This window comes from Anser anser (genome assembly GCF_964211835.1).
Source record: "Anser anser genome assembly, chromosome: 15".
NCBI lineage: Eukaryota > Metazoa > Chordata > Aves > Anseriformes > Anatidae > Anser > Anser anser.
The window spans coordinates 17105371-17122670 of NC_139736.1; the positions used below are offsets into that span (position 1 = coordinate 17105371).

Here is a 17300-nt window from a genome sequence, read left to right on the forward strand (position 1 = left end):
AGCACTGAAGTATCTGCAGGGTTGAGGTGCACGACCCTTTGCTATGCTCAGTTCACCAGAGGGTATCTGGTAGTGAGACTGACAAGGAATTTCTTAGCAATGGCATTTTTTTTAGGATCTAAGGACACATTTATGTCATCAGTTCCCTATTTGATCAGGTTTTAGATGCAGATAAGTGAATCATTATAGGTATCAGGAAGTTGAAATTTCTAAAAATGACAGCTGTTCATAGAATGTCAATGGTATGTGCCTAACCATTTTCTGCTGTCTCTACTTGAATGTGTTCACATGTGCCTAGGTTACTCTAGGAATTAAGATCTGTGAGGCTGCAGGACCCATGTTCTGGAAACATCCATACAAAGAGAATTAAATTTAATATTAAATCAGTCAGGACATATGTTAGTTTATATTTTTGTATGACCTACAATGTGTCTTAGGGATGAAGAAACTATGGCACTTGATCGCACAACAGCAACAACATTATCTTGCTCCCAGTTATGTATAAATTCGTCATTTAAAGCTCTGTGTTTCTTTATTTAAGTAATAATATGCACTTGAAAATTGTTCCCTGTGGCACAGCGCTATATGTTATCATGAAAGGACTAGAAGAATGTTACACATGACCTGTTTGGCCCACTCTTTTTTAGTCGAATCTGTCACTGTATCAGGGTGAAAGAATATTTCCATTTTAGTAAAGTTTACAGGTTTTGATTGCATTTATTTTGTTCATATACAAGCATGGTTGGCAAAACATATAATTCACTAAATCAAAGTATCTACCCTAAGAGGATTTTGAGAGTAGAGCCAGATGATTTGTTTCAACAGCACAAAGCTAAGGGGATGTTGGGACATAAGAATGTAGGTGTAGGTGATATTGTATATTGGAATTAACCTAATGTTAAGGAATATATAAATAAAGTAGAAAAAAATTGTTTTAAGGTTACATCCTCTACTTATAGTCTGAGCATTCTTTCAAGGAAAGGGTAAGAGATCAGTAATGCTCACGTGCGTAGCTGTATGGAAGGTAACAGTGATGCTTTGTAGTTTTCTATAAGCAACTGAATGGGGACATGCTAAGATAGACAGTCACTATAGATGCAGTACATTATCTCCAACAGTGCTTGATAACTTTATCTATAAAGCTACTTCTCCTTTTCCTCTGTGATTTCATATTCGTAGCTTATGAAGTAAAGGAGGTTATTTCAGCTAGTAGCAGTATGTGCTTTCATACAATGGGTAAAATATATGCAAAACAATGTAGGTTTCTCACTTTTTGCATTCAAGACTGTGGAAAGCTGATAAACATGGAAGTCACAACAAAATTTATGTGTGTTTTTTGGCAAATGTAGTTGTGTGCATAATAAATTGATGCCCTAATCATTTTTCAGATTTTTAAGCCATTTAAGTGCAATGGCTTAAGTGGAGCTCGTAAGTATCTGCTGGTTTTGTTGAAAAACGTGGAAAAATCTTTTCCTCTGTTCTGTAATAAACTTACATTAACCAAGAGTATAGTCCTAAATATCATTCAGTAATTTTGCTTCCTGTAGCCCAATCATTTTTGACTGCTAATTATACATGTGCCATTTTGTTTAAAGAGCAAACAGTACAGCAGTCTGCAATCTGTTTAGTTTAAATTCACAGGAAGGGTCTTAAAATTCTTCAGGGTCTGTCATATTCAACCTTTGGTTACTAACAGTAGTCCCTCTTTGAAAAGATTTACTGCTTAGCAAACATTTCAGTTTATTAATGATTTATGAAGTCACAGAATGCACAAGATTTCTAGCCACTTGTAGTGGGAATTGTAAGAATTGGACTTTTAGTTCAGTATGAAAGTAAGAATGCCTTTTGTAAAGAAACATGTACAAATCTATGTTAAATAAGTTTTACTTGCAGTGCATTTCTATGGTAACCTTTGTCCGATGACATATCTGTTCCAGAATCTCTTGAATTATTTAGCTGGTACATCTACTATACTCATAGATTTTCCTCCCCTCTTCCTATCACATTCTTTCTTTGTCCAATGTGATGGTTTGCAAAGAACTGTGAACTCATCAATGATATATCACACTCATAAACATACACATATAAACAGTACATATACGCATATACAATATGTATACACTGAAGATATAGAAAATATAGTCTATAGTCTATAGTCAATGTAGATGTACACTGTATGTTGTATACTACCAGTCTTCCATAATTCAATCAACAAAAATTGCTCAGAGAAACAAAATCCCAGGGGCATCATGTCATATTTCATGCAGGAAGGTTACAAGGAAAGAAATGCACCAAGATCAAATCACAGAGCAGAATTTCTCCCTAGATAGCAAGGCTGTGTAATGCCTGGTCTGCTCTTGCATCTGCCAGCTGCAGTCAGACAGACTGCACTGCTGAGCAGAAGTTGGAAGAGATTAGACAATACAGGGAATAAATAATAAAGTGGAGCATGAAATAGTTTTGTTTGTTTGTTTTTCCAGTAATTTCCACTTATTGCCCTTGTAGTGGAGAAGTGAACATAAAGAATGTTTGAAACATCTCATGTTATCTTTCTCCTTTGTTCAATTCAAGGAGGTAATGCTGGTCTGCACACAGAGAGTGAAAGGAAGAGTGCTGCTAGAAAACCAGACTGGGTTGGCACTCAATCTGGTCATTAACAGTGCAATAAATACCCAAATTTAAAAAATGTAAATATCATAGGGTAAAATGCCTGATTTTAGCAACACTATTAACATACAGTCAGTTATATTACAGTTACTATTACCATTCATTTAACTTCCAAAGTTTTTCCCATTCCAAAGACAAAGTGGTTATATCATTTTAAAAGCTCTGCCTATTTTGTAATATTTATTTTAGAACTATTCAAACTCACATATGCTGCTTAACCACAAAATGCACTGTAAGAGCATATTATTACAATAAATCTTAGAGAGATGATCAAGTAATATTTTAACTAATACATAGGGAGCAGAAAAACTAGCAGGTAGCATGCAAGAGCACTGCTGTAATCTATCTCTAGTTTCTCTGGACCTGCAAATCTTTGTGAACAAAGAAATAGAAAATAGGAATTGCATCCTGACCATTCTGTGTGTCACCCTGAAGGCTTCGATTTTACAAGCAAAACAGATGCAGTCACAGTTTCTGAACAGAACTTCTGAAGCCTTTTCATTCACAGTACGCTCCTGTGTTTTAGGAGAAGTCAGTCAGAGCGAGTCCATCCGCCTCAGATGTTGTGGGAGGCAAATATCTGAAGGAAATATCGATTTTAAAGAAAGATTCAGATTACAGGCACAGCTAGCAATTACTTTTCTCTTGCTTTAGCTGTTTCTATCAGCTTTACTTTCAAAATTCCAGAATGGGTGGTTTTCTCAAGTTTGTTTCACTCCCTCCAAACCTGGGGAATGGAAATGTCATTAAATATGAAAAGACTTTTCTTTTACATTGTTTACCAAACAGGAGCTTCACTGAGAATTAGATGAAAAAAATATTATGCACTTCTCAGGAGTCTCCTATAGAAAACTTTGGCATAGTTGTAGTATTGTGAATTGTGGAGCTGACGTCTGACTTGTCTCCCATTTTTTTGCCAAAATTTCTGATCCACTTAAGACATCTTGGGAATAGTTTTTTTAATTATAAGCATTTACATAGGTAGTGTTATAAATGCTTTATGCACATGAAAATGCTCTTACATTCTGACAGTCATGCAAGAAATACTCCTAAACACACTGTACACAGGGTACTAGACTTATATGCACCATTGATCATTCTCTTCAAAAGGTAGGGCAGTATGTCCTCTTTCATACACGCAAAACTCCACCTTGTAATCCACCCACTTCTAGAAGCACATCAAGCATGAACAGTATGAGCCCAGAGGGTCCATGTAAGAGAAAGTTGTTCCTTAAACACTGAAACGCATTTTAACTTTTAGCACAGAATCTCTGTTAAATCCACGGTAGCTATAATTGTGTTCTGTGTATACAGTTGGGAAGCTTTAATTTTCTAGTCTTAATCATGATTTTAAAGGCTGCATTGTGTTTATGCTTTGACATTTTAGAATATTAAAGTTTTACAAATGTGTAAATGGAGTTTTCTATCTGATTGTTTCTGCTTAATAACTTTTATCAAACAAGATGAATTTAGCAGGTCCGTCCTGCAGTATCTGCTTGCTCCTAGGGTACTAGTCTCTCAGCTGAAGCAGAATGAGTAAGTGATTTGTTTTACAGTGGATCAGAGGGGCTGGGAATTTGAATCTATTTCGACTTGCCTGCTTTAGTTCTTAGGACTCACACTACATACTACATACACGTCAGTTAGTGTCTTTGTTTCTTATTTTATCTATCCTTTATAATCCTCTTCGTAGTAAATGGAGAAGAAAGAGAAGAAACAGATGTTGGTTTCTCAATTACTTAGGTCATTCACCAGGTATTTTGTGTCTCATGCCTACTAAGAACAGAGCAGACTATAATCATCTGCCTACATAGGAATGTTTGAATTAAGAATCAGAAAATTAATATGACTTCTTTAAACTAACCAGCAAATTGGAAGGATATAATAATTCCTGGGTTACACAGAAGGCTGCACGCAGTCTAACACCACACACCTACCATTCCTAAACTGTTGCTATCCTAAAATGAGAGATTGAATTTGTTAGGAAAAGCAATTTGTGCAATAGATAAATCACTCCAGAGTCAAATCTTACAAAGCAGAATCATTGATTCTGATCTAACATTATTATGATCAATGACTCATTTCTCTTCTGGGTTTAAAAAGACAATCCCACAATAGCATTGGTCATTCTGCATCAGTGGTAGGCAGGGCTAGTTCTTCACTGTGGCATCTGTTTCATACGTCTCTTCCTAGCAGCTCTCATCACATTAGAGAAGATTTGCACAGGTGAGATGTAAAACTCTCGCTGAGCTTTGTCAGTTGTACCAAGCTCCCAAGCTCTTGCAATTGTCAGCTTGAGGGGTTTCCTTCAGAGGCTGGGCAAAAAAATAGAGTAAGCAGAACAACATTTTCCCTTGACCTTTCATGGTTTTTGTGAGCTTTGCTCACAAAATGTTGTTATGACTGGAGGTAGGGTGGGAGAGTTGCTTTCTATGGCAATAAATCTGTTATGAAAACAAATCTCTCAGTGCTTCCATGTATGGAATAAGGTTAACATATGTGCTCCAGTGTATCTCTGTCTCTCTGTTCTGTTGTGCTTAATACAAAACTGAGGTGACATTTTCTGCTCCTGTGGTTCTTTACTTTTTTACTTATTTGTGCGTCTCCTTCTGGCCCTTTGTTCCGTGACATTTTTAGCTATCAGCCTCACTGGCCTTTTTCTCTGTCTTGTGTGCTGAGATGATAGTTGCTACTTTATTTTCCTACTTGTGAATGAACTTTTTTTCCATAGACTCAACTGAAACAAAAGATGCTGATTAAGATGTAATCTTCATCTTTTTATTGCTTGAGTAGTTATTCCCTACTCTGCACTGGGTCATCCTTTGATTCTTGATTTTCTATCACCTGTACACCACCTCCATGTTAATAGCAGGTCCTTGCATTTTCTTCAAAGATTATTTTCTGCTATTTCCTCATGCCTTCTCTGTCTAGTTTATAAGCTTACTCTTCGGTAGTCTTGAGGTCTAAAACTGTGGCTGAATGTAACCTGAAATTCACACATTTGCCAGTCTCCTATGGCTGCTCAGGAGTATCTTAATATAAATTTCCCTTTAGGAATTTTAATTTAATCTTATCATCAAGGTCTGGATAAGTCAGCTTTTATCACCCCCTTGGAAAAGGGGAAGTGTTTTTCAAGTCACCTTTGGGGAAAAGGCTGGAAGTGTTAAAAGGCTACAGTTACAAAGATTAGTACTGGGGTTAAATACAGCCCTTTGTCCATCTAGAGTACTAGCTAGCTATGGTGGTTTTTTTTTTATATGTTAGTTTTATTGGGTTGGTACAATATCTATCTTCCTGATTCTTTTTTTCCTCACTAAATAATGTTTACAAGTGATTCTGAGAGAAAAGTAGGAATTTCTAGATGTTTTATCAGTGGTGCCTGAAAAAAGGTACATCTTTTGTAAGCTAGTAACTTGTATTACTGTCTGGACTAGGTGAATGAGGGTACAGAGAAGGGTAATCCTGCTACCATATGGCATGGGCCATTCAATTTAGCTCTGGACCTGGGATATTGAGTTCTTGTTGGTTGAAATCTAAACAGGTGCAGCTCCTATGCTATTAGGGGGTGCCCCAGCTGACTAGTATAAATCTATCAGGGCACACTTAAATTTGTTATAGGGTGTATGGGGGAGCATCTTAAAGTATCTGGCTTGAGCTGGCCAGAGGAATGCTGCTGTGGTAGGTAAATGCCTTTTTTGTTTTGTTAGTCTCATACAGGGAGTGCTTAAAAGGTAGGCACATGATGGTAATGTTCTATTAGAATTGAAGCTTAAGCAAAGACTGTTTGCTTGTAGATTCAGAAACAAAAGCTTTCATTTCCTCTGATCAGGGAAAAAAATCTCTGGGATACTTCCTAAGCACGTAATGAAAGAGCCATGCACAGAAATTGTCTGTGCTATCTGTGAAGCCAGTCCTCTTCTGTGATAACATAGCCACTTGTTGCGCTGATGTTTTACTTAACAAATAATTGACCTAAATCAAGTCAGAAGTTTGCTATTATCTCTCAATATTGGTGATGCAGTACAATATGAAAACACAGGGGTTCTGAAAGTTGCTTTGCTGCCAACGCCTTCTTGAAAGAACCAACTTTATAGCATAATTAAGGTATTTAAAATTATGATCTGCTTCTTTTTTCTAGAACAGTTACAGGCATGCATAAACTTACATCTACACAAGAATAGGAGGGTGGAGAAAGCTATACCTTGGACAAATGCATGTCAAATGCTATTAGTTTCTGAAGAGCTCTGTTGGGTGGCTTGAGGCAGTAGAGAACAGTGTCTAAACACGTCCAAAGTCAAACAGGCATTGAGAACTGCCAGGTATTTAGGAGATGGTGACAAGTAATGCCCCAGAAATATTGTACTTGGGGAAATTCTCCCTAATGGAGGAAAATGGAAAAGTTGCAGTTCATCTGTAACTTTGGTAACATAGTGGTCCCTGAAATCCTGCCTTCTCCAGGCCTGGGTTGTTGTTTGATCCTTTCCCTGGAGGGAAGGGAGGGAATATTCCTTGGCGCCTTACGCTTCTATTTAGTTGAAAGGTAGAAGCTTTTTCTATATTTTCTCAGTCATTCTGTTTTTTTATTGTTGTTTTTCCACCTCACAAACAGGGCAAGTTAGCCTGTGTCACTGCTCTCTTACAACCTTGCAGGACTGCTGTAGTTGCATTAAAGCCTTGCAGAAGGTGCTGGAAGGTAAAGGTCTTGTCCTTATAGGCCTCTAGTGTATGTGGAAGCCGTTGTAGTTTGCAGATCAAAACAGAATTTAGGTGTTGTGAAAATAAGGACTTAACAATGCTTTGTAGGTGCAAATGGTTGTGGGTTTGGTGGGATGTAGTAACGTTCTATCATTAGCATTTAAATTGCTCAAGCAGTTCAAAAGCCATATGGGATTTCTAAATCGTTCCTGAAAGAGTATGTGAAGTCTGCTGTATTGAGTCACTTATCCACTGTGTTCTCATCTGAGTTTCCCCATTACTCTCATCCGTTGATGTTATTTGTCTTAGGATACTTCATCCAGTTCAGGATGTCATTGCAGAAGTCCCTGGGGAGCTCTTTACCATGTCTTCAGAAAATGTTGCATTGGTTCTCAGCATGCAGGCTTTTTACTCTAGGTGCATTTCTCTGTTCTGTTCTAACAAGCTTTGTCTTCTTCAAACACAGTATGAATCGAATGGAGACTGGATTTTTGTGTCAATCCTCCCAGTGGACCCCAGATCACAGTGGTTTATAGCAGTTCTTGGGCACATGTACCTAATGTTGCAGTACTTGTTCAGCCTGAGAGGCTGATGTCACAGAGAGGTACCTCCAGTTACCTCGAAAAGGTATCTGTTCCTCTCCCTCTTTACCCACGTCCTGTTTCATTAGATGCGTGACTTTCTTCTAACCAAGCTCTGTTGGTGCGGTTTAGTAGGAAGCTAATGCTGCCCTTTCAGTAAAGAAGCTCTGATTTTTACTTTTTTTAAATCTACTTAGAATACCAGCTACATTTAATCCTGTCTTTACTTTAAACATGTTTGACTCAACCCAGTAAGAACAGCTTTCTATTTAAGCACCAGAAGGACACAAATTTGAAAGATTCTAGAGCTGTTTCTTCTTCACATATTCTCTTTACATATGTGATCTAGCTATCTTTTAAAATAGTCTGTTTCCCATATGTGAGAAGAGCAGAACTTTAGTCAATGTATTAGGAAGACTATACTGAAGTCCAAAAAGATCTGGAGTCTTTGGGAGCTTTGAGCCTTTTATGTTATTGAAGTCTGAGAGAACCATATCAAGCACTTTATTCTCCTTTCATTGTGAGCCTATTTCATAGTCTCGTAAATTAAAACTGAGAAAATGTTCCTGTATCCTTGCTCTTCCTGTGTTAACTACATATAACCTGCTGCCAACATTGTGAATTCTTTTCTCAATTTATCTATATGTTTCCAGCAACATGTTTCCATCCTCACTTAATTGCAAGAATACATACTTGGTTTGTCTTGCGCTTAACCTATAAAACTTGTCTAACTTCCCCTCCTCCCAGGTTTGCATGGTTAGCTGCTGACTTCTTGTCCCAGGAGTTACAGCCCAGGAGTGAAGCACTTATCATGTTTGCTGAAACTCAGCTCAGATGAAACCCCTTAAACTGGCTCAGTGGACAACTCAAGCACCTCCCTGCCTTGCTGCAGAACCAGGCACTGAGCTGGCCCTGGCAGCAGCCTCAGAATAAACAAGGGGTGAAAAGGGACCTGGGACACTGAGGTAGGAATGAAAGAACAGTAGATAGTGAGTCCATGGAGGTACAAAACAGTACTCGTTTTCTCCAGTGAGGCTTTACTGTAAACATGGTGCTTCTACTTGCTAGGACTGCTATCAGCACTTTAAAAACCAGCTTCTTCTTTGGAGTAAGATGCGCTTACTGCCTGCTTCAGGCTCTAACTTAATCAAAACATGCATAGCAAGAGCGCTGCCTCTTTTTTTTTTTTTTTTTTGCAAACCATAAGGTACTCTACAGTGTCAGTATAAGTTCTTCAGCCCCGGACCATGCTGCTTTATGTTAGCAATGTGTATTTGCAAACTATTACACCTGAGCACAATGACCCCAGTCACCCCAATTAGACAAAATTACAATACATACAAGTATTAATAAATAAGAGTCCATATATGAGTGAGGGCTGTTGTGAAGTTCTGAGTCCATGTTTGTGTGCATTTTAAATGCCCTCAAATGCTCATCACATTCTGTACAAGATGATTCACTTTTTTCCAACCACTTCAATATTGTACATATGGAATCTGTTGTATATTGTCAGCCAGTACTGTACAGTGTTTCATCCACTTGTATATATAAGCCATGACGAGTCTTTCAGCCATTGCTGTAATGTCCTTACTTCTGCAGTGTTCTCAGGAGACTGAAAGCAAAGCTGTAGGACTTTGGTATTTTATCTTGTAATCCTAATAAATGATCTGATTTATATATTAAACCGTATTGCAGTAGGTGCAGCAAAAACAGATTATTATCTAATGCTGTATTAACTTTGACAATTTAACTTCAGAGTGCTCAGCTTGTGATCCTAAAATTCTCTTCATTTTTGAGATTTTTAGGTTTTGGAGTCTTTCGGACTTAGAAAGATGGTATTGGAGCTCTTTGTCCTCTGCAAGTTTTGACAGTCACACTTGTGGAAGATAAAAGCTTTTCCCTGTGATGCAAGGCCTTCTCATCTGCCTTAACCTTTCAGTGTTTGGCAAATGGGATTAAAGCTTTTACATGCATCAAAACAGAAGTTTTAAAGTAAGCAACTGTCAATAAACCTGTTGGCTGTTGTTTCAGAACTTTCACAACGGTTTATAGATTGCTATGGCTGATTGGCAGAGCTCTCTGAATTCTTCAGGAGGGTGGAATTGGAACCCAAACTAGTGGGTGTGTTCAGAAAGAAGGAGCGGGGGCCAGGAGATGTGCATCTTCTCATTTGTTCTGACATATATCCTGGAACTACAGCAAACTCTCACTTCTACTCAAACCTCTGGTTGTTACAGTGTTTGGACTCTTTTTATCTGTGCTATAACTGATAGGAACATCCACTTTCAGATTAAGTTTGTTTTTCTGTGTGACTAGCTGTTGCTATCAGCTTCCTTTGCCTTATATTTGGCACAAGTCAAGCGCTTAGAACTTCTTGTAGCTTTGTGCAAACAGGGAAATCACAAATACCTGCCATAAATCAAGGCATAGCATAGTGAAACAATTAATGGTGAATCACTTGTGTTGTGTAAACATAAGCTCCCAACGTGGGGACTGATTGAACTCATTGGAGAGCCATTCCCATCACCCTCCTCCTTCATGTGCACCTAAAACCAGCCTGACAGGTGAGAAACAGGCTTTCTGGTGGTGTTTTGTTTTTTTTTGCCTTCTTTGATAGTGCCTGCAGCTCTGCCAGGTGTAAGGTGTGGCTGCATGGGAGCTGAGCTGCCTTGTGCTGAAGTTGTTTATCTTTGCGGCGCTTACCAACTGGTAGTAGGCAACTCTGAGCTTAGGCACTGCTCAAAGACCTGTGGTCAAAGCAGCCCAGTTTGCCCTTGTATCAGTTAATGCTGAATAATTAAACCCATAATGGAGAAATAAAGACTTGTCCCTTTTGGAATATGCTTTTCTCCTAATGGCTAACTGTAAAGATAGTATTCTCCTTTAAAATCTGATGCAATAACACGCTCAACCCTTCCAAAAACAGCTGTTGCTTTGTGAACTTCTTCTATTCTCACTGTTTTCTATATATTCAGAGTAGCAGTGGTGATGTTTTGGTGTTTCCTTGTGCTTTGTTTGTTTGGGGGGTGGGGGGGACTATCACAGATATTCTGCCTCGAGGGCCTTATTTCAGAACTATGTCTGGTAGTACAGTCAGCTGAAAAGCTATTTCTCTATACTGAACGTGGAACTAAAATGCTGTAGTAGCTTTACTATTGAATGGGATATTTGCATGTGCCGGCAGATACTGGAATGCAAACTCCTATTTCATAAACAAATGCAGATTTGATATAAACAGGTTCCCAGTTCTAGAAAAGGTTTTGTTGTGCTAATGGCAGTGAGGACAGCAAACACTTTAATGTCTCTCTGTTGTAACTTCGTAACTTCTGGGTTGTTTGTGTCCTGTCTTCCCCCAGTCTCTTTTTTTTTGTGTGTTGTGGAAAGATAGGATTACATGAGCAAGTTTTCATTTAAGAAAAGCATTTCATCTGGCTTCTCAAGAATGTGAGGAAGCCATTCTTATGGGTTCATCCAGTAGGTAAAAATATAAATTCACTTATGAAAGTACTTCATATATGCAATACAGAAAACTGCAGGAGCCTGTTTCTTTGAAATCTTGAATGCAGTGTAGTGCCTTTAAGACCTTGAACTTGTGGTGGAATAGTAATATAGGCTCTTCTGGGGAATTTTGCTTTACCTATTTTTTTTTAACCTTTGCTTTTGCTAATGACTTTATCTAAAATGACTGCTTTACATAAAGTACAGGAGGGAAAATACTGAGTTGTGAAAATTCAAATCATTTTGTGAGAACAAACTGTTTACTTGACCTCTTTAATGAGAAAGATCTCATTCAACTGAGAAGAATCCTGCTGTTACATGTCCTGCTGTCCAGTGAATTTGGGTATCCTCAGGTCTCCTCCCATAGTTCTGTTGGCAGCCTTGCCTCCTGACTTGCAGTAAGTTTTTATTCTTTCCTACTGAAGTTGTTTCATTTCTTATCTGTTGAATATTCTTCAGGACAGAACTGAGACTGACTGTGTGCTGCTTAGGCAACTCCCCTGGTTCAAATTCCTGTGCTGCCATTCATAGCATGCGCCTGGTATTTGCCAAGTCGTTTGGTTGTTGAATAGAGACAGGCTGAGGACAGAGCTTTTGTTTGGAATTGTGCAGTCGAATTCACATTTTATCCTTACCTCTATGCATCCAGTCTCTGAGGCTGCTTAACATTCTAGGGTGGATCAGCATATACATGATTTTCTTCTCCAGTCCTTCATTTAAAAAAAACTTTGCAACATCTGTTTTATCTGCATAGAGAACAGGTTGGTATACAAATCACCTGGAGTTATGGAATAAAATATGTCATCAGAACTTAATTCTATACTTTTGTACTTCAGCAGAGGATCAGAGTGCTGAATATGCAAACTTCTTACAATGCTAGCTTTCAAGTTCATAAAGGTAATAGCTATTGCTGGTTTTCTTCTTAATTGAAGTCATGTGGTAGAATATGCTCAATAAGTTAGGTCTGCACGATGCTTTCTGCCTTCCAAGAAAGATGCAATCTGTTTTAATAGCTTTAAACTCTCTGTCAAGAGGACCTGCCAATGAGCTGTTTTATAGATTTCAACATTTCCATTTTGCAGTTTTCCATAAGATACTGATTTTTTTTTTCCTTTTCTTGGATACATACAAGTCACACACTTGAAATGAAACCAAAGTTAAAGGTCTATTAAAAGCTGAATTGAACTGGATTGTCTGCTTTCAGTTTGTTGCTTCCTTCTCTGATGATCAAACTTTAATCAAACTCTGTTTCAAGCTAACAACAGGCCTACAAATCAGTGTTTTGTGTAGTGGTCTGCTTACGCTCATTTGAGGAAGAGACAAGTGTACGTTCTGTCTCTTAGGGCTCTTCTTTACTTCAGTAAAGACAATTGGTTGCCAAAGTCTTAGTTCTTGTTCTACATCACTTTATTCAAAACTGGGAGAAAAAGAACACATTTTATGTAATGTTTCACTAAAATCCACAGATCAAGTGTTTTTTATCTAGGGAGAAGATGGCGAAGATATTAGTGTGAAGGAAAAACGTATCACATGTTGACACTGACACTTTGATTATACTTAAAGTTAACTAGAAGTTAAATACATTTAAGTTAATATATAAACCATATAAATATTATAAATCTATTGTATAAATATACTTATATGATGTAAGTTAAAGCACCCTATTTTATCATTAATATTAAAACTCTAAGTGGGTAGCAGGGTTGTTCTACTGCACTGTAAAATGTTTTTATTTAGAGAAGACTTGAGAGAAAATTCAAAGGAAATGTTTATATTTATCACAAATGAGTGAGAATCCCACAAAATATTACTCTTTTTCTAAGTCAGAAATTTTTTTTGTGGGGTTATTCATAACTAAATGTGCCTGTATTTTGAGATGCTCAGCAAGATACAAGCCTAACTTATCTATATGCACATAAACAGAATTAATCCCAACCATAGGGCGTTCCGTAGCTGTATGAGAGGATGCCAGACTTACTTATTCTTCTGTTTCAATGCTTTCTATGAAAATAGATTTAAAAATCCTGAAGCTTAGAATGAAATTTGAGTTTGGCCATAGCCAATTCCATATTCAGAAACTTCGTTCTTCAGGGTAAGCCCATATTTTTCTCCAAAAATTGGTGTGTTCCACCTACTGTACCTTAGGCTGAAATTGCTTTTCACTATTGAAGACTTACAAGACTTACTCTGGTGGAAAGTTATGACACAGCAATAATTTAAACAACCTGTAGTGTTAGGGCTTTTTGCTTGAAAAGATAGTCTCACCAGTTTCTGCTGTGATAATTTTAGTGTCACTCACTGCCTTCCTTTTTAGACGAGAAGAACTGGAAAAGATGAAATAATAAAGGTCAGTGTTCTGGGCCCATAAGTTACTCTGCTGGGCAGACAGCTGCAGGCAGTGCTGCCAGACTCTTCCCCGCCTTCTGATTTCCTAAGAACAAATGATGGTTGGAATTCCTGTTTCTATGCAAGTGCTATAAAGAAGAAAAGTGAAGGTTGAGTTTGTGCAGTTCAATGGGTGGCCATGTGGCCCACACCTGCTCATGAGACTGTAGTGCCAAGAAACATTCAGCTGATTCCAGTTACTGCTATCAAGGAATCAGAGTTAATAGACATGTGAAATTACAAACATCTAACCTTAAGCATCCCACTGTGTAATGCACAGGGCTCTGAATGAATATAAACAACACTCACATGCCTGCAGCTATCCATTTTGCTGGGTGTTTTGTCCTATTTATTGGTTACAGTTAAGTGGTAGCAATAGGCAAAAGACAGAAATGGGTAATAGTTGATTAGTTATAAACTGCAGAACACATAATGCAGTAATAACTTGTAAATAATGCTAGAAGATGACTTCTAACCTGTTATTTAGACTGTGACATCTAAAAGTGCCTTGTTTCATTGTCAGTCTCCTTAACCCAGACAGCTTCCAAAGTACTGTCAGCCTTCTGCCATCTGTAGTTTCTGGTAGTGTCCAGGCCTGTCAGGTCAAGCTTTCTTTCTTGCTGAAGCCAGTGACTGGCTCCCATGTGTGCTGTAAAGACAATTTTTGGTTGTGTGTGTGTATCAACTGAAGGACTGGCTTAAACAGCAGCTATGCAATTCCTGAAGGTGTTATTATCAAGACTCCTACTGGCTGGTTTGTTGGTAATAACTTCATGGCAGAAATTGTCTGTAATTACAGAAGAGGGAAGAGCTTCTTGCTGCTTGCCAAAGCTCCTTCAAAATGCTCCCGTCATAAACTTAATACAGATATTTGTTCTGAAACAAAGATTAATTTGAACCCCACGGTAAAGAAACTGAAGCCATGTGTAGCAGTGCCACCTAGTGTAGTCTGTCAATCCTTGGTTTTCAGGGTTAACAGATTTTACTCCTATTGTGTCTCGAGTCTATCTATAATGGTCCAGAAAACAAGCATCTGTATTGCAAAAAGGGTTTTAAAGGTGGTTCTCCTGAAATCCAGGCCAGAATATCTCCTTCATGAAACTATCTCTTAAATGTCTTCCTGCTTTGTTTCATTCTCTGCATAACCAATGACAAAATACTTTGAAGTAATCCATATGCAAGAGGCTATTTCCTTGTTGTCCAGTTTAGCTTTTAAAATGAAGCAGATAGGTAGGATGAAGCCATGGTCTGACACTAAATACCAGCTTGATTTTGCTGACATTTATTGAGGATCACTAATACTTTGTAAGATTACTTGTGGAATAAAGTACCTTACTTACTGTGGCCCAAGTTGGTAGAATTTTCATGCCACTCTACGTAAAACCCAGTTTGGGAAGTAGTGGAGTAGAAATAAGGATTAAATTGTAGGCTTCAAACAATAAATGGTTTGTCCTCTGAGAATTCTGAAAAGAAATGGGTTTAAACTTGCTGTGGTTCTTAGCAAATTGCTGTAATTTATAACTCTCAGCCTAACAGCTGTTCTTGCTGTTAAGCTTTGGCTCCTCAATGACTACAGATATCCTCCACAAGTCTGAACCTTGTTATGACAAATCAAGCCATTGAGTGGAGTTTTTATTTTCACTGCAATGCCTCTACCAATTAACTAATGAAATCTAGATGAGTTTATCTGGATCTTTGCCAGTTTTAAGGAAGCAGGTTTACTTCTCTTTACTTTTCTAACCTCGAGGAAGTGCATCACTGCAGCTGGACCTGCTGGGATTTGCTTGCTTTTTCTGGATTCCCAAAGGAAACACTCTCAGCCAAAGTTAGAAATTGCAGGAGGACAAAAGGTATGATTGCTGGACTGATGGACTGGCACAGGATTTGCATTGTTTGGCATTCTGACTTAGCTACTGAAACTTTTCCAGTGTAGAATTGCTTATCTAGTGCTGATTTGTTAGAGACAGGCACTTGTGAGGCCCACCCATGGACCATGGAAGGTCCTGTCTTGAGATCAGGTGTGCAGGTACACATTCTTTCCATCTACTGATCCCAGCCATGCATGGGGAGAGTTCTGCCAACAGGATATTTGAAGGAAAGATTGATAAGAAAGGCTATGAAGGTTATAGATCTACTGTTACCCCAAATCTCCTGAGTGAATAACTTACAAGATATTGATCCTCAGAATACTGGAATGTCCTGCAGGACAAACTGCTCAAAGATATCTCAAGATGCTATAGCCCTTGAGTTCTTCCTTTGAAGGCAAAATTGTGTACAACACGGCATTGGTTACAGCCTGCTTACTTCATCTTCACCATGCTTACATCAGGAATGGTGGCCCTGGCACTAGAGTAATAGTAATTAATTTCATCTTTTCCTCCAGAAAACTCAACCGTGGACCTGAAAATTTAGGCACCCACTAAATTGTAATTGCCTATAAAGCGTAAAGGCGCAAACCTTCAGTCTTGCATGTACCTCAGTATGATTTTTTTGACCTAATTTGGGGCTTTTTTCTGTACTACTTTCATTAGGAGGATCTTGCATGCAGAAGCTCCTGAGCTGCATCCCCCCAAAGGGGATTATTGTTTAAGTTATTATCAGTGGAGAGAATAATCAGCGTTTCTAATTGACGTCAGTATTTCAATCAACTTGCATCCTATAGAACGACTTCTTAAAACTAGTAGTTCCAGTTCAATCCAGCAATGTAGGCAGTTCTGGAAGCCTTGAAGTGGGAGAGCATCCAGGTAGCTTCAAGTTTGTGAGCCTAATCTATATTCTAAAAGTACATGACATACTAAGATATGGGGAAGGGAGACCTGTGCTGTTGGTAAATGTGAATGTATTTGTTCTCATTCTGTGATTGCGATCAGTAACCTAGTGGGAAGTGGTGGTTTATACAGAAAAGCAGGTGACCTAGTTCTTCCCATCCTTCTATTAGTATGCTTCTGTGATGTGAGTTTTATTACCAACTAATACGGAAATGTTTGAGGGGACTAATTTAAATGGTGGTGTTGCATCACGTTTTTTTCCTGAGTTATGCAATAAAATGTTTTGGAAGTACAGCAGAGGTGGAGATGCTAATGGCAATGTCTTCCCACCGCTGCTGTAGCCAACCTGGCTTGTTTTAGTAGCATAGTCTCAATTAGGTCCTTCTGCAGACCCCTTCAGGGCAGTCTTCTGCCACAGTCAGCAAAGCCAGTTGGCTTTGGAAGGCAATTGGGTTTCAAGCAATCTCATGGCTTTGCTTTTATTCCAAAGAGGCAACCACATCAAATAGTAAATGTATTCAGGTGGTTCTTCTAGACCTAGGGCTGACTTACAGATGCCAGACTGACATATGCAGTAAGCAGGAGTTGTGATTTGTCCCAAAGACAATCAAAATACACAGCAAGTGCTGCCTCCTAGAAGAGTCTGAAATTGTGACTGGCAGATATTCTATCTCACACTGGCCTTGCATTGCCAATGGCAGGACTC

General features: G+C 38.4%; 1 protein-coding gene across 35 annotated transcripts in view; it reads left to right on the plus strand.

Annotated features, from left to right (window-relative positions):
* Positions 1–17300, plus strand: part of LOC310881924 (uncharacterized protein) — a gene marked incomplete at its 5' end in the record, with an annotated part of 61146 nt that overhangs the window by 12242 nt on the left and 31604 nt on the right. For 3 of the 35 annotated variants that reach the window (XM_083799846.1, XM_083799853.1, XM_083799862.1), the window contains one exon: positions 4940–6398. The exons of 10 other annotated variants lie outside the window; for them this stretch is intronic. Of the gene's footprint in view, positions 1–15; positions 4894–4913; positions 6399–6422; positions 6772–7828; positions 7990–8690; positions 8909–9740; positions 15677–17300 lie in introns of those variants that run through there. 22 more of the 35 variants (XM_083799850.1, XM_083799855.1, XM_083799864.1 and 19 more) reach the window with 17 other exon arrangements.